This window comes from Cetorhinus maximus, chromosome 7 (genome assembly GCF_964194155.1).
Source record: "Cetorhinus maximus chromosome 7, sCetMax3.hap1.1, whole genome shotgun sequence".
Classification (NCBI taxonomy): Eukaryota; Metazoa; Chordata; class Chondrichthyes; order Lamniformes; family Cetorhinidae; genus Cetorhinus; species Cetorhinus maximus.
In genome coordinates, this window is record NC_135885.1 from 32,248,790 (window position 1) to 32,273,484 (window position 24,695).

The window sequence follows — 24,695 nt, forward strand, 5'->3', positions numbered from 1 at the left end:
CAAAGACAGAGTCATCAAGACTAATTATACCTGAAGAAGTGTTAACAGCCACCATTTCGCTCCTAAGGGAAACGATAGCTTTTAGTCGGAAGCACAGAAACTGTTTGCAAGGCTGCAATTAACTCATTAATGGGCCACGTCACATGACCCTATGCTTCTAGTCTTTTGAATCATTTTAATATTACATTTATAGCCTCACAGCTCAGACTTCTGCTTTAACACCAACTGTAAAGATTTCCAGCAACTCCCAGCTGACCAAACAACTGGCCACCATCTCTCAGCTCCTCAAAGTCTGTTTGGTTTTAAAAGTCTCTTCTCATCACCTGCCAAGCAGGCTAAGCACAAAGCCCATTGTGCTGCAGCATCATTCGTTTCAAGGATTTTCGTGTTGTTTCCAACCAGAAACTCATCTGAATTGAACTCCACCATAAAGGAAACCCCCTCTGGACTTTGACTTCTCGGACCCTGGAAATCACGTGAACTAATATTCATTTCTGTGGTTCTTTGACTGTTATTGCCCATAGTTGTAAATCTTCCTCTTTTCTATCCCCCCTTAGTGTGAGTGCGTATGTGTATCTGAGGTTGTGTACACTTCAACCCCGGATTTGAACGTGAATAAACTAACCTTCTGAGTTGATCATAATTTGAGTTTGCTGCAAGTCATTATTAAATTGGATCTCACAAACTGAGGGTTTGGGGGCACACGCCACAGCCTACTTAAAAAATAATTTAAAACACCTCTGCTTACAGACACGCAGGGAAGAGCATAAAGAAATTCAGTTTCTCTCTCTCCTGTCCATAACCTCTGAAAAGTAAGACTCCAAGGAGAAAATCAGAATCTTAATCTAATTTCTGAAGTTGGATGCTTACATTGTGATGTCATCTGAACTGATGGGCTAGATTACATAATTTCCTTCAACTCCAAGTAGCAATTATTCCACTTAACTGTAGCAAATGTTAAATCACAGAACGGGAGATGGCTGTATGACTGACCAAGCAGTCTACTCTTTTCATGAACTCTAACCTAATCAATCCCTTGAGCAAAAGTTCTGCATAATTTTTTCCTAACTTCAAAGCTAATACAGCAAGACTCCAAAATATCGGTCAATTCCCACAACCCAAATTTAACCCTGGCAAGCTGCTAACCACAGATGGCAATTCCATTCCATAACCAATAACCACTGTGATCTTGAGGTATTTGATTATTTGATTATCTCTACAATTTTTAATCCCATTTCTACTTTTTATCCAGGGTGATGATCAGCAAAGAATTTGTTGCTTTGGCTGTGCACACATTCAATGTGCAATTTACTCTGCAGGAAATAAAGTAGATTCTCATTACAAATTGAGGAAGCAGTGGAATTTTCTATGATTACTTTACTTGGAATTTCAGTGACCTTTGATAAGAGCCCACATGAGAGATGACTAATAAAACTGATGTGCAAATATGAGCATAGGAACAAAGGAAATATGAGCAGGAGTAGGCGGTTCAGCCCCTCAAGCCTGCTCTGCCATTCAACTAGATCATAGTGATCTTCTACCACAATGTCATTTTCCAGCACTATCCCCATATGCCTTGATATCTTTAATAACCAGAAATCTATCAATCTCAGTCTTGAATATACTCAACAACTGAGTTTCCACAGCTTTCCGGGGTAGAGAATTCCAAAGATTCACCACCCTCTTAGTGAAGAACTTCATCTTCATCTCAATACTAAATGGTCTACCTCTTATTCTGAGACTGTGTCCCCTATTTCTACACCTCCTCCCCCCACCCCCACCCCCTCCACAGCCAGGGGAAACATCTTTCTTCCATCTATCCAGCAAAAAATTGTATGTTTCAATGAGATCACCTCTCATTCTTCTAAACTCAAAAGAATATAGCCCCTGCCCCCTCAATCTCTTCTCTTAGGACAATCCTACCATCCTATGGATCAGTCTGATGCACTCCCTCTATATCAAGTATATCTATCCTTAGGTAAGGAGTCCAAAACTGCACACAATACTCCAGGTGTGGACATGGGATAGAATAAGAAATTAGATAAAAATAGGGAAAGGAAAGTACTTCTGAAAGTTGTAGTGTTGAGTGAATTAATGGTAGCTTTCAGTGTTGAAGTATAGCACTTCTAAAATGAAAGAAGACATTTTGTCCATTGTACCCATATCTGTGCTAGGTCTTCAACAAGAGTCATCTACTCTAATCATTTTTCTTTGTTCTCTCACCAAATCCCTTTATAATTTTCATTTTCAACACTTTCAGGTTACATTTTAACTGACGCCACTGTCTCTGCCTCAATTCTTATTGATGATTGAACAAAATAACCCCCTGTGTAAATACATTTCATTCAACTTCCCCCTTTCTTCTTCTTGTTCTATTTCTGATTACATGTCCCTAAGTGAACAATTCATTAAACAGTGAAAACAATCTTTCATCCTCCCTCAAAAACATACATAATTTTGGAAACCTCTATTATATCCAGCTTATGAGAAAAACTCCAGCCTTGCAGTCATTCTTCATAACAACCTTTCATTCCCAGTGTAATTATAGTAAACCTTTGATGGACTCTTCCCCAAGCGACGTGTTTGGGACATGCAACCCTTGCAAATTGCACGTGATGATGAGCCAGTCAGGCTGCTCCAGTGAAAGGCCACCTCTGCAATAGGTCATTCCTGATCCCTGATCATTTTTATATAACCTATTGCAAGTATGCTTTTACACAATTGTACACATTTGGATTTAACAGCAGATTAAGTAGGTAGTATTTAGTATCATTATCGAGTAAAGAGTAGGGGATCCTAAGCAGATCTTTACAATGTAGCCTCCAAACAGAAAACATCACTTCTTCTCTTTTCATAACCCTTAGAGATGCATCCGGGTCCTTGATTACCCTTGCCAATAATATCTTCACATTCTAAAATATACCTGATAACTCAGGTGCATGAGTATTAAACTTACATAGAATTACATAGAACATATAGCATATAAACAGACCATTCAGCCCAACAGGTCTATGCCAATGTTTATACTCTACATGAACATCTTTGCACTCTACCTCATCTAACCCTATCAGCAGATCCTTCTATTCCTTTCTTACTCATGCACTTATCTAGCTTCACTTTAAATGCATTTATGCTGTAATACTTGATGCGCCACTGAATTATATAAGAAACTATTGATGCTTAATCTGTAACTGGTGTCAGCTAATGAAAGCCAAGAGTGAATTTATTATGAGGTAATTCTTGTTTGATGTCCTATAACTAATAACAAGGCGCTAAGCTCTAGAATTTCCTCCATAAGCCTGTCCGCCTCACTAATTCTCCCTCCTCCTTTAATACGCTGGTTAAGATCTACCTCCTGAACCAAGCTTTTGGTCATTTGCCCCACTGGGCTGGATTTTCCGCACTCGGCCGCTACCAAGATCATCCGGTCCCGCCATAAGTCATTAGGCCTCTGGCTGGGGCGCTGCCTGTGACAGGGCCAGAAAATCCCAGCCACTTTTTCTTTATGCGGCTCAGTGTCGAATTTTGCTTGATAACACTTCTGTGAAACGCCTTGGGGTATTTTATCACATTAAAGGCACTATATCAATTTAAGTTATTGTTGTGATTAAGATAAACAGATGGAGAAAGAAGGAGAGATGGAGGGATAGAATTAGATAAATAAATGGATACATACATAGAGACATGGCAGTAAACAGATGGGTAGTCAAACAGACAATAGCCAAACCCATGACAATCATTTTAATCCTGCAGTGTTGTTACAATTGTACTATTGGCAGTGTAATTTATCAGAAATCTGTATTTCTGCTCTATATCACTGGAGAAGTCTGCTCTGTTCCAAGGATGACCTTCTTCCACAGGAAATCACCCAATTCACAAGTTTTCCTTTAGCATCTGCAATGGCATTTCTAAGACTGACTTTTTAAAAAATGTGCAGTTTTAAAAAGACACAGATCTGAAAGTCACCAATACACAAGTAGAATCTGACTGAATTATTTGTTAGTGTCAAAAAGTACCCACAATTAAACTAGCCAAATACAGCTCTTAAGAAGCACTATTACAACTAAGGGCAGAATTTTTCACTCGTCGGCCAGATGTACGCCCAACGCAAACAAGCATAAAATTACGCGTGATGACATCAGGCAAGCGTCCCAACGTCATCGCGCACTCACATGTTATTTCAGTCGGCGGGCACGCATGGAAGTCAGCAGCACACCTGCCGACAATTAAAAGGCCTATTCAGGCCATTAACGATTAAATTGAATTTAATTTTTCACTGCTTGTCCAACCTTATGGTTGGCAGGCAGGCGAAAAGGCCAAGTGGGCTTTGCATTTTTTGCGAAACCTCATCCAAAGGCGGGATGAGGTTTCGGTCCGTCATTAAAAAAATTAAAACTTTTCATATTAATTTCTAACATGTCCCTGCTCATGTGACAGAGTCACATGAGGGGACATGTTTTTTTAACATCTTAAAATGCTTTAGTTTTAATTTTTTATACCTTTCAGATACCTGAGGCAGCTCTGCGCCTCTGGGAGCTTTTCCTGCATGAACTTGCGCATTTGCCCTCCTCCCCCCCTCCCTCCCTTCCCCCCCTACCCCCCGCGCAGGTAGCACTGAGCGCTGAAGCACGTGTTTCACGCTGGGCGGGCCCACCAGCGTGAAATCGTGGTCCAGTCCCGATCGTGGGTGGCAGTCGGCTTCCCGATCGCTCCCGCCCACCCTGTCAAGCCCGCCCGATGAGGGCAAAATTCTGCCCTAAATGTTAAAAATGGATTTTAGAACTTAGCAACCATTCCAACATCAACTTGCATGTATATAGTGCCTTCAGCATAGCAAAATGTCCCACTCTTCTTTCAAAAAAGATTAGCTTGAACCTTAAGCTGCTTTTTAAGTTGTTCCAACAGATTTCAAAATCTGGATCCTGAAATTCAATGTCGAACCAAGGAGAAAGCGGGATAATCCCCAATCGAGGAACTGAACAATGTGGCGTAATCTAATTCCAATGGGATACTGCTCCAGTTGCATCTTTACAAAAAATTGTGAGTCCCGCCTTCCTGGGGAGGGACAGCTCAAGGAACAAGCAGGGGGATACACCTTCTACTGGAAAGGTAAGGCTGATAGTAACCCTCGTGTCTACGGAGTTGGTATTGCCATCCAGAATAGGAGCTTGGATGCACTGTCAGAACTCGCCAGTTGTATAAATGAAAGGCTCATGCCCCTTCACCACAACTCAGTAATCAATATGCCACCGTCATCAGTGCTTATGCTCTGTCCATTAACTCCAACAAAGTTATTAAAGAAAAGTTCAACTCTGATCTTCACAAAGTCCTCACTGCCATCCCAAAGGAAGGAGAGATCATCCTTCTGGTGGACTTGATTGCCAGGGTTGGCCGTTATTCCAGTGTCTGGAGAAGAACCATTGGGAAAGATAGCATGAGAATGCAAATGTTGTCCTGCAGCTGACAAGGTGTGCTCAGCATGGCCTCATTATAACAAACACACTCTTCTTCTAGAAGGTCAAATACAAAACCATATGGAGACAGCCTAGAGCAAGGCACTGGCACCTCCTGGATTATGTCATTGTTCAAGTCAAAGATCTAAGTGGTGTCTGTATCATTCAATCCATGTGGGAAACTGATGCCAGCTGGACAGATCATTGACTCGTTTGATCGTTGATGAATATCTAGCTAGCACCAAGACACCACATCAACCAAAAGTCCAATAGGAAGAAGATCAATGCCTCAACCCTAAAGCAGCCGGAATGAAGAAAAGAATTCCAAGCAAAGTTCACAACCAATCTGGAAAATCTTCACCCATCCAAATCAACTCTAGAACAATGGGATCAAATAAAGTCAGCTGCACTAGACTCCTGTGTCCAGACCATTGGGATCGAGCATCGCTGTCACCAGGACTGGTTCGACAGAAGCAATGCTGAAATATGTGGCCTCCTGAAACAAAAGTGAGCAGCCTTCATTGCCTGACAGAACAAAGCAAAGTCGTAAGTCAAGAAGGCAGCATTCCAACAGTTCAAGGCTGACACCCAAAGACAAATCCAGAAGATAAGCGACATGTGGTGGGGAGAGAAAGCCCAAGAGATCCATCAATATTCTGACCATCAAGGCAATCTATAGACCAAGGCCACATGGACAAAATCCCCTTTGCTCACAGGATAGTGTTTCTTCTCTTAAGGATGGAAAACATTTCCAGAAGCTCCTCAACCATGAATCCACAATGGCAGCTGATATTCTCCAGGCTATCTCCCTGTACTCTGTGGTAGAATCTGGGGTGAACCACCACTGATAGGAGTGCTGCAACAAGCAATCAAACAGATGAAAAACAACAAAGCCTGCAGCCCTGATTGCATTCCAGCTGAGGTCTTCAAAGCTGGTGGACTGTTGCTCAGGTCAAAGTTTCCTTCAGATCTGGGAGGAAAAAGAACCCCCTCTCCCCCTACCCCCACCCCCGGCTTCAGGAATGTGACAATTATAAATATCTTCAAGAAGGGAGATGAATCATACTGTGGAAAGTATCAAGGTATTTCTTTCTTGTCCATAGCAGGTGTTGAAGTTTTGAAATGCAACAGTACTACATAACCTATCTAGCTTGCTGTAGTCAAATGACCTCTGCCACGAGGGAAGCTCTGTAAGCTGCCATCTTACAATAAGTTCAATAAAGACCTCCCACTGAGAAAGCACTGCTGACTTTAAACACAAAACATGGTGTCAGGAAGTGGAGATAAAATAGAGTTTTGAAATCCTGGAAATTCTGCATAGAAGACAGCTCAGAAAGGCACTCAGAAATGCTGAAATATGCTAAAAGCTGCTAAAAAAAAAGGATAAGGAAAAACAAACACATACCAAAGGCTGAAAGTAAAACATTGGGTGAGCAAACGTGGCACTAAACTTTCCAATCCCAGCTCCAGTAGAAATGAAAGCTGATACGTGGCAGAACTTGCAGTTTTTCCACTTCCAATAGCAAAACTATTAAGTTGCAACAGACTTAATTAACAAACCGGAACCAAAAGAGTAGCTACACTTCTAACACTGCTGGGGAGGGACTGCTACAAGTGTAAATCTAATGACGAACAAAGAAAATAGATGGCAGAGATTTTGAAAGCCTTGAACGAATGCTTTGAACCTCAAAGCCATGAACGTTACATATGAACGATATGTATTTAAAACTAGAGATTAAGGTGAACAGGAAACCATTAGTCAGTATGTGACTACAGTAACACAGCTTGCAGAATCATGTGAATTTGGGCAGTTAAAAGATAATCTGATTAAAGATTGAATAGTTTTAGGCCTATGAGACCCCTCAGTGAGAGCAAGTCTACTTAAAGAGGAGAAACTCACGCTCAGGAAAGCGATAGATGTGTGTGGAAATGCAGAGCTTGTAAAACATCAGCTAGAGCATGTGTATGGCAGAACATTGTGCTGTGAAACATTCCAGATCGAAAGAGCATAACAATCACAGACAAAGGGCAGGATGCAAATACTGCAGACGACAGCATTTCAAGGAAAAGAAGAATTGCCCAGCATGGGGAAAGCAGTATTTTAACTGCAGGAAGCAGAATAATTTCGCACACAAGTGTTTGTCTAGAAAGAAGCAAAACAAGCCTATACTGGAGAGATATCAGCAGAAGAATCTGATGAAGAACTATACATGATACAACAGGTTGGTTCCACCAAGTCTATAAGTGACAAATGGTTTGTGACTGTTACAAAGGAGAGTATCAAGCAAACAAGAAGTGTTAGATAGACACGGGTATGTCAAGCAACATAATGACCTTCACAGGCCTCTGTGCAAAATGGTTCAAGATGGTGATCCAAAACTGAAGCACTAAAAAGTAAGGTTGAGGCTATATGATACTCATACCGAGAGGACAAATTAGTCTGAGAGCCCAATGCAATGGCAAGAAGAAAGATTTAGAGTTCCAGATCATAGATGGAATGCAACAACCACTCATCAGAGCTGGAGCAAGTCAAAAGCTTGGGCTGATAACTCTAAATGTGCCAACAGAGATTCAAAGTGAACAGCAGCTTGACATGACCTGGAAGTCATCAACTCAGCAGAAATATTGGGCGGAATCATCCCAGATTTGCACCAAGTGCAGTAGCAGGAGGTAATAAAGGATGTTTTACTCGCTGGCTGCAATGGCGTCTTTTCACGCCATTTTGTCCCAATCCTGCCTCGTTAATCATGCATTCCTGGGAAACTCGCTGTTTTGATGGCAGCCAATTTGCCCGCCACACCATCACCTCACTACTTCATCACGCCGGGTGCCATATTTAAAAGTGCAGGCGCACACATACCTCTCAGTGCTTCCAGCCTAGGATTGCTGCAAAGAAGACATGGCCCCGAAAGTCAAAAGACTGCAGCCCCCGGTTTAGTGATGTGGCCCTCAAGCGCCTTTTGGACACCGTGGAGGCCCACCATGATGTCCTCTACCCTAGCTGTGGTCACAGGAGGGGCAACAACATTACCGTTCCAGCTTGGTAGGCGATGGCAGTGGTAATCAGTGCTAATGCTGCAGAGAAGAGGTTGGCCATCCAATGCAGATAGAGGATGGTTGATCTCATCCATGCCACCAGGCTAAGGCAACCATCTCATCACTCTGAATTCACACACTCACAAGCCCATCACATGTTCATTGGCATCTCACTCACTGCCAGCTCAAGGGACGTCACCACTCACTCTCTCACACACACCCTCACATCTCCATCTGGCCCCATGTCCTCTGGAGACTGCCTCCTCAGCCCTCTTCCCTTGCCTGAGGCCACTTGTACCCCCCTTCCCCAAGCAAGCCCTAGCCCTGTAGCCATTGAGAATCCACCCCCGCCTTATGACTGGTCTGGTAGGTAGAGCCCCAAAGCCTCCTTAAAAGTGCTGTGGTGCTGTCTGTGAAGCCTGGCACTAATGACTGTGAATGCTGTCTGAAACAAGGTAGGCAAACAAACCTCAATGTCTGGAGCAAAGTGCAGCGTGCCAGATGCCCATCTCTTACGTACAGTTGTGAAACACATCAGTGTGCAATCATGCCGATATGCCAGGATGATCCAGTGTGGGGGCATGATTCCAGCGAGCTGGGCTTATAATGGTATGCAGATGTATTACAATGAGGTTCCCAACACCTGATGGCAGGAAACACGTCCTGCCATTGACGGGCAGAGCAGACGATTGCAAACTGATTTCACGACGTCATGAAACTGATTTTTGGCCTTCTTGCCATATTGTCCGTTCACGCTGCCAAACATGCCTGACACCAGCGGGCACGGAATATTCTGCCCATTGAATCTGATAGAGAAGCGCCTTGCTCAGGTCAAGCAAACTACCCACTACGATGTAACTCTCCAAGTTCTACGAGAGGTAGTGATGAAAGGATGGCCTGAGAGCATCAAGGACACCCCTGTGGTCACAAGAGCATACTGCACCTACTAAAATGAATTGATTACCCAAGATTGCATCTTGTACAAAAGAAATGGAGTCATCATCCTTAAAGAGATGAGAGGAGAGATGCTGAAGCGCATCCATGCAAGCTATCAAGGAATTGAATCGAGTCTGAGAAAAGCAAGAGAAGTGCTCTACTTGCCAAACATGAGCAATGAAATTAAATACCACATAGGCCAGTGTGGTGCTTGTAACGAGTACCAAGCTAAACAAGCTGGAGAGCCATTGATGATGCATGACATCCCAAATAGACCATGGATGAAGCTGGAAGTGGACCTCTTCCCTCCAGCAGGAACTGATTATTTTATCACTGTTGACCCTACTCTGAGTACTGGGGGTTAGACCAGCTGACTTCAACATTGACAGGAGAAACAGCAGAATACCTGAAAGCACACTTCGGTCATAATGGCATTCCAAACATTGGGATAATTGACAACAGCCCTCAGTTCACGAGTGAAGAATTCAACTGCATCACAAAGGATTGGAAAATTAAACACTACACATCATCTCCCCACTATCCCCAGTTGAATGGAAAGTTGAGGCGGCAGTGAAAATCGTCAAAGGAATGACCAAGAAATCAACAAATCTAGCACTAACGTATAGAAGGCAACCTTCGAGTGGAGAAACATGCCAACTGAAGGTATAGAAAGTAATCCAGTCCAAAGACTAATGTCACGCCACACACAAACTACTCTTCCAATAGCAAAAAGTCTACCGAAATCAGAAGTATTAACAGGCTTGAGTGAAAAAAATCAAGATGAAACAGTGGAAAACCAAATTTCATTTTGACAAAACTGTCAAATCATTGTTAGAGCTGAGCATTGGAAAGCCTGTCAGAGTATAATCTTCAGTGCTGTCAACAAGAGACAACCCACGTGGCTATGTAGCACATGATTAGAGAAGTTGTCACCTTGACCGTGCACGGTGGAAATGATTGACAAAATATACCGGCGCAACCACAGGCATATACGCACAACTAGCAAAGCTGTTCCTTCACAGCAATCAGCCAGTCAGGGAAAAGGTACATAACTACCATCAATCCCAGAGGTCCGTGGATCCCCAACAACGGCAATGGAACAGCAACAGTTACCAGGGCAACAAGTGCCACGGAAACAACACTCTCCGGACAAGGAACATTACCCAGATGAACAGCCAATGACAACATGCACGCATACCATCAAGAGACCTACACAGTTTAAAGACTATGTATGAAATGCAGGTGCAGAGACTGACTAGTAAAACAAACAGTTGTTAATGCATGAGAACAGTGGGTGTGTAGTGGGTTATCTAGGTAACTCACAGTTACACATGATCGTGCATGCAAATGTGTCTTCTGCTCATTAGGAAAAGGGGATATTTGGATCCTTTGTTTCTTTTGAAAAGGGGCATGTTTGGGTTTTGAAATGCAACTGTACTACATGTCCTGTCTGGCTTTCTGTAGTCATGTGACCTCTGCCATGAGGGGAGCTCTGTAAGCTGCCATCTTACAATCAGTTCAATAAGGACCTCTCACTGAGAAGACACTAAGAAAGCACTGCTGTCTTTAAACATGTAACAGCAGGGAAAATCCTGACACACATTCTCCTGAATTGCCTACTTCCTGTAGCTGAGGAAATCCTCCCAGGGGACACAATGTGGCTTTAGACCTTCCAGAGGAACTTCTGACATGATCTTTGTTGCCAGACAAATTCAAGAAAAATTTCAAGAACAATATCAGGAACTCTTCATTGCATTCATCAAACTGACCAAAGTATTTGACTCAATAAATCACTAGATTCAGCGGATTGTGCTCCAAAGACTTGGATGTCCAAAAAACTTCAACAGAATCCTGCAACTGCTTCATGATGATATGACTACAGCTGCCTTGAGTAGGAGATCTGAAACAGATGCCTTTAAAATCTAGACCAGTGTCAAGCAAAGCTGTTTGATAGTCCCCATACTTTACAATCTACCTGAGAGTGACTATTCAGCTCGTCAAGGATCAACTGCCCTCTGGTGTGAGTATTAAATACCATCTAGATGGAGAATTCTTTGAACTCAGTCACCTCCGTGCCAAAACTGAACTGACCACCATAGACTGTCCTTGAATGTGGCCAAAACAAAACTCATATATCAACCCAGACTGGCCAGTCAAATATTCCACTTCCCATATATGTTGAAGGAGAGACTCTGGAATATGTTGAGCCCCTCCCATACATTGTCAACTACCTCACTCAAAGGGCCACCATTGATGAAGATATCCAACACCAGATCAGTTGCACCAGCTCAGCCTTCTACAAGCCCTGGCAATGGGTGTTTGACAACAAAGACCTTCCTAAGTCAACAAAAGTTCTAGTGTACAGAATAGTTGCCGTCACCATGCTCCTGTACTGCAGTGAGACCTGGACTATATGAGCGTTAGAGAAATTCCATCAGCAATGCCTCCGCCACATCCTCCAGATTTAACAGGAGGGCCGTTGAACAAACGCTAGTGTCCTTCTTAGAGCCAGCTCCACAAACATTCAGACAAAACCCTGCAAAATCAACTACGATGGACCGGACACTGTGTCCAGATGGATGAAAAGCTTCTCCCCCTTCAGGTCCTGTTTTCTCAACTGTCAAATGGCCAGCGTTCTGGGGAGGACAAAGAAAATGCTACAAAGATATTCTGAAACTCTCCTTGAAGCACTGCAGAATTGACGTTAATGATTGGAAGGAGCTTGCTACCAATTGTTCAAAATGGTGACAACTTGTCCATCAAGCTGCATCCTGCTTTGAGTCCAAATGTTTTAATGATGAGGCAGAGCGGCGGTGGAGATAGAAAGAAAAGGAAGGAAATCCTGCCCTCCGGACCCCACTATTTCATTGGGCATCCTGCTTCATGTTCCCAAAGATATGTGGGTCGAGAATTGGCCTGCTCAGTCACACAGAAAACCAAGGCAGAAACTCACAACCCTGAGTAGATGTCATCCTCAAATCAAGGGACAGCCGACGATGACGATGATGCCAGTTCAAGGCCTTGAGGAACTAACAGGTTAAGAATATTTATGCTCAGTGGGGATTTATAGCCCTGCTGAAAAGAACAGTGGAAAAGCAGCTTGGGTTCCCATAGTGAGCCAGTCTTCAAACCTCAGCCGGGTCACCTGGATGGGATAAACTTGCTGGGGAATGTTCCTTAACAAATCGATCAAGCGTGCTTTTCAAGCAGGTCAGCAAACAAGGACATTGGCTGTGTCCATGGATATGTCTGCAGACTTGACTTTTCTGACCCTATTTATAAACTTCTGTTGTGTAAGAGACAGTACCCAAGGGTTTGCACATTGCAGAAATTATATTATTGTTTACACAGATGCAATAAGTTGTTTAAAAGTGTGCTAAGCACCAAAACAGTAAATGTTCTTGCTGAGCAATGGCATAAGAAGCACGCACACCAGAGATTCCTGTTTTCTAAAAAATAAACCACAATGACTGAATGTTAAAAAAAGTGTTAATTCACATTGACTCACTGACCACCTCCTTGTTATGCTATGTTTTTTAAGTTCGTGTTATTCAGGAAACACTAGGATGAATAACAGCCAGCAGATTGAACAAAGTTCACAGTTTATCTGAACTGGAATGCTGCTAAATTGATGCTTTTGCTAGTTAGTATTTGGGTTAATTCTGGGTATTCAACATGTATGGCATTTTAATCTCTCAAAGTTGTTGGAAATGCATTCAACTGCGACTAAGTAATCAACTGTTAATTGAGAAAAAAATAAAATATAGGAAGATGAACTAAAAATCTTTAACTTTCTAAATAGTCATTCAGTTTCAATGCACAATTAAGATGTTGCTTTACTGATTGTATCCTACAACTTTTTTAATTTTTTGGGGTATCAGCTTCATTGTCAGATAACTGCATGGCATCGAAATTAGGCCTAGCCCTGTTCATTCGCCAAAGCTGCTGGCTTCCACAATAATGGATACCAAATGTGCAGAAGTTGTTTGTAAAAACAATTCTATGACTCAACACATTAAATGTGCAAAAGGTTACAAATAAATTGTTTTCACAGGTGCAGCACATGTGCATTTGGAAAGGTTTCTTCAATATATCTGCTCCAATGAACAGGGATAGACACGCTGTGTAATTCCTGTGTTGCATGGCAGTGGCATAGTGGTATTATCACTAAACTAGTAATCCAGAAACCCAGGGTAATGCTCTGGGGACCTGGGTTTGAATCCTACCACAGCAGATGGTGGAATTTGAATCCAATAAGAATCTGGAATTAAAAGTCTAATGATGACTGTGAAACCATTTCTGATTGTCATAAAAACCCATCCAGCTCACTAATGTGCATTAGGGAAGGAAATCCATCATCCTTACTTGGTCTGGCCTAGATGTGACTCCAGACCCACAGCAATGTGGTTGACTCTTAAATGCCCTCTGAACAATAAATGCCAGCTGAGCTAGCAACACCCACATCCCATGAACGAATGATAAAAAAAAAGAGAATTTTAGTTTTAGCAAATCCAGGACAATCTTCCTTTTTAAGTTGATATTGTAAACAGATACATCCTTCACTATGACAACTAAAAACGAAAACTTGGTGTTGCACAAATTATATATGTCTTAATTTCTTACACTAAGATTTGGATGAACCAATAACAGGAATCATTAAGAGAATCAGAATGTAGATTTCATCCCCCTTTCCCTTAATCCCCATCTGCTCCAGGTAAGAACTGGCAGTTGGTAGATGTTAAATATGAATTACAGGTGTCTTACTCATGATGGTGCAAATTCCTGTTGTTTTCAAGCTATCAATCAGAGGCCAGCAGCTCTGCATTGCCCTTCAGTGCCATTGGGAGCAATGGTTGCTGCTGGTGATGCATCCACCAGGGGCCTAAGATCAATGAGGGGCCCAGGCCACAAGTAAGGGCAGAGTAAGAGTCACAGGTTGGGGGTTGCTGGCTAAGAGGGGTGATAGGGGATCAGAAGAAAGGGCAGAGGGGGAGCTCTCAGTAGGCCCTCCCTTCCCAATGCTGGGTCCCTCAATCAGGCACTGAGTGCCTTTGAATGAAGGATTCTCCTAGCAGCCCACTAGCAAAGCCGACAGGATTTGCTTTTTGGGCTTCCTGTGTGGCAAGTCGCCTAGCCTGCTGCTGGTTGAATACCAGCAGTGGCAGGATGAGGCTCTTAAGTGAGCATTAATTACCCACTTAAGGGCCTCAATTAGCATCCAGGCAGGGAGCTTCCAAGAAGGGAGCCAAGAAAGCCTTAAAGACACCAGCAGCAAAAGGTGGCAAGAAGCGGCGAAGGTCGAGGAAGGAGAGTTACTCCATCTACATCTACAAAGTGATGAAGCAGGTTCACCCCGACACCGGCATTTCCTCCAAGGCCATGAGCATCATGAACTCATTCGGAAACTATATTTTGGAGCGCATTGTGGGTGAGGCCCATTACAACAAGCGCAGCACCACCAGCTCCCGGGAGATCCAGACCGCCGTGCGCCTGCTGCTGCCCGGGGAGCTGGCCAAGCACGCCGTGTCGGAAGGTACAAAGGCAGTGACCATGTACACCAGCTCCAAATAAAACTCCAGAACGGACTGAAAAAGCATTCCTGCCCCGAAGTTAATCGGGCCAATGTGGGATAAAGGTGGCATGGTCCCCACTCTGCACCCTCCCACTCAGTTAAATGCCCCCCTGCCTCCAAACCCACCACCAGGGGAGGCATTAGCTTCCACCCCGTGTCTACCCTTTAAGCTAGCTACCTTGCTTCCTCATGCTTCTAATCTACTGCTCATAGTAAATCTCTGAGTGAGATAAGGTTGAGCAGTGGCCAGGCCTAAAGTGACTTTCAACTGAGTGAAGCTGCTGTCCCAGAAGAATGACTGGAGGAGGCCGTAAGCAAGCAGCCTAAATACCTCCAAAGACTCAGCAACATCTGTACTCATTCCTTGCAGGCCAGTGTTGCAGGGCACGGGCTCAGAGGAACCATGGTGTCAGTGCAGACTGAACCGATCTAAACAAATCTCACCCACAAATGCTCCATTATCTGCCCTAAGTACACCAGAAAATCAGTGGCAAAACAAAGAAAAATCTAGCCTATTGTGTTCAAGCTAGAAGAAAACTGCTGTTTCTTGACATTTAATTATTGTTTTCTAAACCTGTTCCAACAATATTAAAGATTGACACAGTATAAATTTAGGTGCGAAACTTGGCATAATGATGCTCAATCTGTTTGTGAATAAATGATGTGTTGCAGGTTACCATCAAAGTCACAGATAAATGAGGGTATATACATCTTCCACCACATTTGTAGCTATGTTGTTAGGTGTAGCGGGGAGGAACAGCTACAAGTATCTACAGGCCACAATCCCAGCCTTCAGGATCATGCCTGCTGATGTCCTCCAGCAATATCCCTACCAGAACTTTTGGGATCAGCAAGAGGAGATCTGGTCTGCACCATCCTGCCTTATTTAATGGAAAATCTAGTACCTGTTCAATATTAAATGGGTTCACTCAGGCCACTCCCAAGACCAGCTATGTCTTCTTCAGATCCCTGCACAGGGCTGATCCAAAAATAATTTTTGGGGTGTCTGGGGGTTGGAGGGTGTAACCCAGGTCAGTTGCCTTGTCCAGATCCCTCTGGTGGGTTCACTCACGACGTGGAGGCCAGCATGCATCATCTCACCGCGAATACCATGTTCTAGCATCATACAGTGCCAGTAGACCTAGTTCTATGCCCAAACCACCACCGCAACTGGTCCCTCCTCTTTGTGCACCTCCCATGCCCTGTCCTGAATGGATTTTACTTTACAAGCACCAGGTCTCCACCATTCTGCCTCTTGCAAGGCAAGAAAATTTCAGTGCTGTTGCAGAGCTGCTGCAAATGGGTCCCTGCCATTTTTCAGTGAGTTTCTCCAGCATATTACTGTGATTATATACATGAACCTGGTAGTAACCCATTGAATACCCCCATGGAGAAACATGGCATATGATAATGTCCAACTCAAGAATTTTATTTCAATTTTTAACTTTGATCTGTGCTCCATATCTTATCAACTACAAACTCTGTTGTCGCTGCATTAAATTATCATAGTGTAATGTGAGCAAAACAAGTTGAATGTTCTCAATTGTGCTTCAAATCCTGCTGCTATTTACTTTTCTAAATGCCACAATGGTGCTAAACTAGTGAAATGTCACTTGCACTATTAAGTGAAACTTAAATTCATAAAAGGAGAGCCAGAGTGGAGGGACAAGAATGCTCCAAGTATGCTTCCACACGTGGCTATTTCCTGTGTTCAGTTGTGCCATCAGTAAAAGTTGCCAAGCAACAAAACCAATCAAGTGTCCAAGCCACCAGATCATACTTCTGCAGAGCAACAGAGTAAATTATTGGCGAAGAAGCTAACCCATGCTTTCTTCATGCACCTCCAAGCAGTTGGATCAGAACCACATTGCCAGGGATGGAAATAGATCAGCTGCCCATTCTTTGAGCTGTCGGAACACATAGAACAGACAAACCTAAAGAGTGGCAAAGGAATACCTTTAAAAAAAAAAGGATAAAATATGTTTTATTTTTAAAAATAGAGCAGTCCATTTTACCAAAATTATTTTACCTGAAAATATCAGTCACATAAAATATTGCAAGTGGCACTTAATAACAGTTTATAATTGAATGCTGCAAAATATCTTTCCGACTGTTTGAAGTCTGATATTACTTCTTGTAGTATGGATTGCACAATTTTTCATCCTATTCAGAGAGTATGACAAATAGAGACATACAACTTCTCATTCTGTAGTTTGCTCTATATATTAGACCTTTGAAATATTAGACATATGTTTTAGAGACTAACCATTAGGAAAGACATTCTTTGAAATTATTTTACATAGGAACTTAAAATTGCAATTAAGCAGCAGAACACAAGGCATAGCGTATTTGACCTTCATGCTAGAGATTGTGCTTGAACCTATTCAGATTGATTGTGTGTTGAAGTATCCCCCATCTGATCATAAAGCAAATACAGTACTGTAGTTCATTGTGAAATACTATGATGAAGTTGGAGAAATTTCAGCTACATCACAGACCCACAGCATTAAACTGAACATAGATGGATAAAAGTACCCAGAGTCATAAGAAAAGTCTCTTAAGTGAAATACATTGACTCAGTAATTTAGCTTTTAATTGGGAAGGGTCAATGTAGTCATGAAGATACATTCAAAAGAATAACAATAATTTAATTAAGCACAAAGTTTCAGTGTGGAGCAAAAATAGCAATGTAATTCCACTATTGGGAACCTCTGAGGCAACTCCGATAATTTGGATTTTTGTAGATTTACATTTCCTTTGGTTGTTGCTGTAAAGACCCTGAAGGTTTGGCTATTAGAAATGAACTTGTGGCTCATCACATCCTAGGGGCAGAGGAGGGAAAATTGAGTATATAAGGCAAGAGTGAAAACAGGTCTGAAAAAGCCTTCCCTCAGCTTTAACTTTTCCCCTCTTCACCTCTTCCTCCGTCTACCCAATCATCTGATCTGTTTCTTCCAAAGAGATTTTTTTCTTTTCAAATTTCTTAAAAATAAATCAAATTAGAATGAGAAAAACAAGTTTTGCTTGTCTCCTACTGCATCTGTCTGCCTCTATCTCTCTCTTTCTCAGCTTAATATGTTTCCTGAAGTTTATGGAACAGAAATCAAAAGCTACAACAGATGGGTAACCACTGCACTTTATTTTCTTTTGCACTCTCTGAGATAGACAAAACACACACACAGATACATACAGTTTCTCTGTTTAATAAAAAGCACTCAATATAAACTTTCACCAAGTAAAGCTTTCGGAATTAGTTCTTCTTAAAATATGTCTTCAAAATTGAACAAAAATTGCTGCAAGCTTAAAAATGTCACCTGTACAGCTAAATAAATGGAACTTATTTATCCTGGAATATTAGGTACACAATATATGCTCAAATTGCCTTCAGTAAAAAAACTTTGACGAAAACATTAAAAGGTAACCTGATGAATAAATCCAATGAAATATGTATTTTTTGGTTCTTTTTGTTTTGTTTAAATGCTTATTTGGGGCTCAGTTACTGGGGAAATAAAGAACTGAAGAGGGCAGAAGGGGAGAAGGGTTCTCAATGGAAGGCCAAATCCACCCAGGGTCTTCAAGCAGCAATTCTCCTACATCAACCCCAGCCAGGAACACTGTGGGCAGAATCTTCTGGCTGGAGTGCGGCTGGTGGAGCCCACACACCAGCGCTTAAAATGTCGTGCGCTGATGTCGCTCGAGCGTCCCAATGTCAGCGCGCGGCATCGCGATATTTCGGTCGGCGGGCGCACTATGCAGTGGGACGCGTGCCCGCCATTAATTAAAGGCCTTGTTAAGGCCATTAACTCACCAATCGACCAGGATTTTGAGGGGCCCGTGCAAACTTCGGGTCGCCGCACGGGCCCAACGGGCAGGCAGGTAAGTAATTTTTTTACAAACCTCATCCAGTGGCGGGATGAGGTTTGATGGATGAGGCGGGATGAGGTTTGATATCAGGTTTAAAAGTTTTAATAAAGTATTGTGTTCTTCACTAACATGTCCCATCAAGTGTGACATTTTCACAAGAGGGGGACATGTTAATGATTTTTTAATTTTTCTATTTTTAGAGTTTCACAGAGTTTCAGCGATCTCCCTGGGGCAGCACTTAGCCTCAGGGAGATGTGCACTCTTTCGTGCGCATGCGTGAAAGAGCACACTCTGACAGTTGGGGAATCCCTCCCCCCCCCCCACCCACCCCCTGCACAGGAAGTGCATAGCGCTTCCCGTCGTGCAACACGCTGGGCAGGCCTTAATTGGCCCGCCCACTTAAAATGGTGGCAGGGCCCATTTCAGCAGCAGCGATTGGCTGCCCACCCGCCGCTGAGTCGGTGGGGCCCGCCCACCCATCAAGGGCAAAATTCTGCCCTGTATGTGACATCTCTGCATCACTAATGAGATACTGACTGAAATCTGCCAGGCAGGTTGGCAGTCTCTGAGCAGGGTGAGGATGACATTGCTAATGGCTGTACAGGTGACGTGGCCATGAGCTTCTTCATGTTGTGCTGCTTCCAAGCTAGAGCAGGCGACATCTGCAAAATCTCGCAGGTTGTCGGCCACTGTTGTATAAGAGAGGCCCTTGATGCTCTGTATGAGACACCAGTATCAGCAAGTGAGCTGCTACCACAATTACAGAAGAAAGTATATTCCACCTGCCCAATATAATAATCTGTCAACCTTGTAAAAATCACTGGCATGGCCAAAACCAGACAGAGATAAATCACCAACAGCTACATTGAAAGTTTTCTTAATAACCCTAAGAAAAGAGGCAAAGAATACATCATTGTTTATCAGATTTACTTTTGTTTACAAGCGGCATGAGATAGGAGGTTGTTTATCAAATACATCCGGGTGCTTTGTGCCTTTATTCATCCACCAGAAAGGAGATCAGCTGCATTCTGCAGTTCTCACCTAAGCAAATGTTTACACGGAATAAACAGGAAACAGGTGGTCGGCCAAATTCGACCTGGAGTTATAGTACCATGGCCCTGATTCTCTGACTCATACTCATCTAGTGAGGCTCTGCTCGGAATTTCTACATAAATGTCAATAAAATACAATATTGCAAACTTTACAATATGCTTGACTTTGGAACCAACACATCGTCTAACCTATTAGTTTTCAATTTTTCTTGATGATTTCTGGAAGTATTAGCCAAGCTGCAAGGAACCCTGCAAATATTGACACAGTTCTAGGAATCCCCTGTCCTGATGTTCCAGGCGAGAGTGGGAAATATCTTTGTGTAAAAGAGTGTTTTAGGGTTCTTTGTGAACACAAGCTTTCTACAGCCCTAAGTATCCCACTCTGTCATCCAATACTACCTATCAGTGTTACTTAGTCAGATGGATCTGGCTGTTTGTCTAATGATCTCATTCATATTCCACCTCACAAGTCATCTCTCTTGTTTTTGGATGAAGAAAGTTTGGCAAACGTACAATACAAAAAATCACAGACTTGGATCCAAAGCTTCCATTCTGTCACACAGTTATAAGTGAATATTGCTGAATATTGTATTACACGAGGAGGCTGCCTCCCCTTTAGAACATTTTGATTTACTTCTATAATTACACCTGTATAAGCATACTTTTTCCAATAAAAGATACTCAATCTCACTGTTTCACATACAGCTCCAGGGCCAAAATGTGCTTTAATATTCAAAAGGGACAATTCTTCAAAGCTGTCAAGCCTATTTGCCAAGCTCTATGTTTATCTGAATTTCCAAACGTGTATTGCAATAAAAGAGAAAAGAGATTTGCATTTCTACTGTACTTTTCATGGCCTCCGGATGTCCCAAAGCAATTTACAGCCAATGAATTGCTTTTGAAGTCACTGTTGTAGGAAAACCATCAGCCAATTGTGCACCACAAACTCCCACAAGCAGCAATGTGATTATGACCAAATAATGTGTTTTTGTGATATTGGTTGAAGGATAAATATTGGCCAGGACACTGGGGAATAACTCCCCTGCTCTTCTTCAAAATAGCATCATGGGATCTTTTACATCCACCTAAAAGGGAAATCAGAGCCCTGGTTTAACATCTCATCTGAAAGCAGCAGATCCAACAACGCGGCACTATCTCAATACTACACTTCACTATCAGTCTTGATTTGAATGCTCAAGTCCTAGAGCAGGACTTGGAACCTACAGCCTTCTGACTAAAAGGCAGGAGTGCTACCATCTAAACCACAGCTGACACTCAAGGTCAAATAAATTTACATGAAATTTATCAAATCATGTACCTCAGTATGTCAGTGCGTCAAATAACCAAAGCACCAAACTATATAGCAATAAACAAATGCAAATTGCTTTTGCAGCAATGGTTTATAGGTATCATTTTATCCATTTTACTGTATTACCCTTTTCAATAATGGTCTGTTTATGCTGCTTTTCCCCCCTTTCTTTCTAAATCTGTTGATTTTGTGAAACTCATCTCTGCAATTTATATTTCTGGGGATGAATATTACTGTTGCACACCAGCGCTGGGTTCTACAATTGGACATCAGCAGCATTTTGACGTCCGGGTCCGCCATTGGAGCACACCCGACAATACATTAATTGCCCCCAATTAGCGGCAAGGGTAGGCTACAGACATCATCCCACCCAATGAGTGCTGGAGGGCAGGATGTCCATTCTCTGAAGCTGCAGGCAGTGACTTGGAACAAGGTCACAGCCAGCAGTTTAAAGAGCCCCTGGGAACAGGACAATGTCAGGTGACCCATCAGATGATCAATCGAGTGGATCTACTATACATGGAGAAAACTTGTGCATTTTCCAGTCTGTCCAGGTAAGTGAATTTAAATTTTAGCTAATCTCTGCAAACCATGTCAATCTTCATAGGTGGCAGAAATTTTAAAAATCGGCAAGTCTCCCACCTTGTGGCATTGGGAAGTTGTACATTTATTTCATATTTCAATACATAGATGTCGGCACTGTCGGAACAAGGGAAGAGGGGTTCCAGACGACGCAAAGATATCCCCAGGTTCAGTGAGGCCGCCCTTTGTGCCCTCCTACGTGCAGTGTATGATTGACGTGACCAGCTCATTCCAAGTGCTGGCAAGGGGAAGAAGTCCAGTCAGACTTGTGCTGTGTGGGAGGGGGTGACTGAAGAGATCAACAGTACTGGCATGGTGAGAAGGACTTGTTCCCATGCCACAAAAGGCTCAATGACCTCATGAAGTCAGCCAGGGTGAATACGGCATCAGTATGAGCAACCTTGGTCCAGTGTGGTAAAGGTCTCACCAGCAAATTCACGAGGTAATTGAGGTCAGCTGTTCATCAAAAGTAGCATGATTCCACAAGGACACAGCTACCCTATACCATGCCATTGTGAATTTCAAACAATAGTCTAGTTATACAGGTGGTTGGCAGGATCACCTTATGACGCATGGAAATAGACTTCAGATTGGCACGCATTGATCTGATAATGGGTTAGGTGCTTACTATATGATAGTTTGAATTTTTTGATGAAATCCCTGTGTCAAATCTTTTCAGGAGAAGTGAGCCCACAATGGCCAAGAGAGAGCCTGTACAGGCAGGAGTCTATACAATCTGGAGGTCCTGACTCCTTGTGAGGATCAAGAGTGGGCCTGTTGGAGCCCAACTCATCCAGGGATATAAGCAGTGGCAAAATTGGAGGAAGGCCTGGTTCTGGTGAGATGGCCAAAGTATGAAACTGGTTGATAAGAGGGGATGGCTAGTGGTGGTTTAATGGAGGTTAAGGGTTATGCAATGTGTCTGGTGAATAGAATTCACACAATGGAACCTTGACAAGCTTTATGGTCTCAAGCTTCAGATCACCGTTCAACGGTTCATTGTGTCTGCAGCATTTAATCACTCATGTTGGACCATGAAATGGTTGATGTACATCATGTGATAGTGCTGATGTGTCAAGTCATTGGATACCCAACTACCCTCTTACTGATTTCTCTCTGTTAGAGGAGAGGTCTCTTCAGCGCAAGCTGCACCAGAAGGCACCCAGGAAACCCCCTCCTCCAAGGAGGACCCTCGGATAATGCAGCTTCACATCATCTCTCTGCATCCAGCACCATTGCAGATAGTGGCATTTTGGCAGGGTTTCGTGCGTTGGACAGGGGTCATGCACACTGGTGAGGGCACTTCACATTCGCACACGTAGCTGCTGGATGGTGTGGTGGAGCAGACCTTGGACAGTCGGAGGAGTGCCTCGGGTGATCCAGAGACTGATTCTGAGTCAGATGGTGAGTCTCTGGGGTTGTCCATAAGGCAGCAGATGCTGGATGTTCAGCGCGAGGCCTGTGAAGATTTGGTAGGTACCATAGAGGGGTTGCATGCTTCGACCCGGACTGTGGAGGTGTCCATTGAGGCCATGAGCACTGCGATCACCCACTTTTCAGAGCACCAAGCTTCCCCCATAAACAGACTGGTGACTGTCCTGGTGCAAACGAAGCACATCGCAGACGCAACTGGCGGGATGCTCTCTAACCTGTATGCCATCGGCCTGGCTCTGAGCACAGAGGATCAGACCCAGGGCGACTGGGGAATTGGGAACTGGGTCGCCCACCCAGCTCCTGGAACCTTTCCAGTTGGCAAGGAGGACCAACTGGTCCTAGTGGCACAGGGTGAGCAGCAACTTCCACTATCTGGAAGTTCCTCTCATGGCACTTTCGATGGGGGCAGCATCTCCCCCTTCCAACAACCATTGACACAGGCCTCAACCATTGCGGCGGTGACTGAAGACTCACGTGTCTCGGCAAGAGTCTCCCGGAGTGTTCGGCCGCTCATGACCACAGCCGCACAGAGGATGCCTGCCAAAGTCATCCAAGGCAAGGGAAGTGGCAGATCAGACGCCTCTCTTCAGTGCAGCTGCAAGTAAGGGGGGAGCACTGCACTGGAGCACTCATAAATGTGTTAGTAAATATCCACATTAGTCACAAATAGGGGCACATGGGTAAGGCTTTTATTCATTGATGTTAGACTTTTCAAGCTTGTGGATAAGCAAAAATCTCATGTTTCCTTGTGATGATGTTCTTATTAAATGCTGTGTGACTGGTGCTTGGAGGTTTAGGAAAGAAATAAAAGGTTGAGGGAGGGCAGGAGGAATCGTGTTCTCATGTGGAGTGATGGTGAATGTTTGGATATAAGGGATACAGGACTCTCTCATTGCAACTGGGAAAAGGAGGGCCAAGATTTCATCAGATCCCTTCTGTAGCAGCGGCAAGACACTCTATAGAAACCTTTGCCGAAGGCATCCCTGCTGTCACACCCACCCACTCAATCATGGCCGGGGTCATCAGCAGAAGTATGGCCATGGTTTCTCAACTCATCATCGCCCTCCTCGTCAGGGGCTTGCCCTCATCTGACATGTGCTCTTCCTTTAGGGTATCTCCTCTTTGGATGGCGACATTATGGAGTGCAAAGCAAACCACGATCATCAGGGACACACGTGAGGGGGAGTACTGCAATGTATCTCCAGATCTTTAGGATATTGATGGTCTGCTCCACTATGGCCCTGGTGCTAACATGGCTCTCATTGTACCTCCTCTCTGCATCAGATCTGGACACCCTCCCAGGGCTTCATTAGCCATCTTTTCAGTGGATAGCCCTTATCACCTTGTAGCCATCCGTCCAGGAAATCTGGGCCAGTGAAAAGGTCTGGAATCTGTGAGTTCTTAAGGAAGTATAAGTCCTGACTGCTGCCCGGGTACCTGGCACATACCTGCATGAT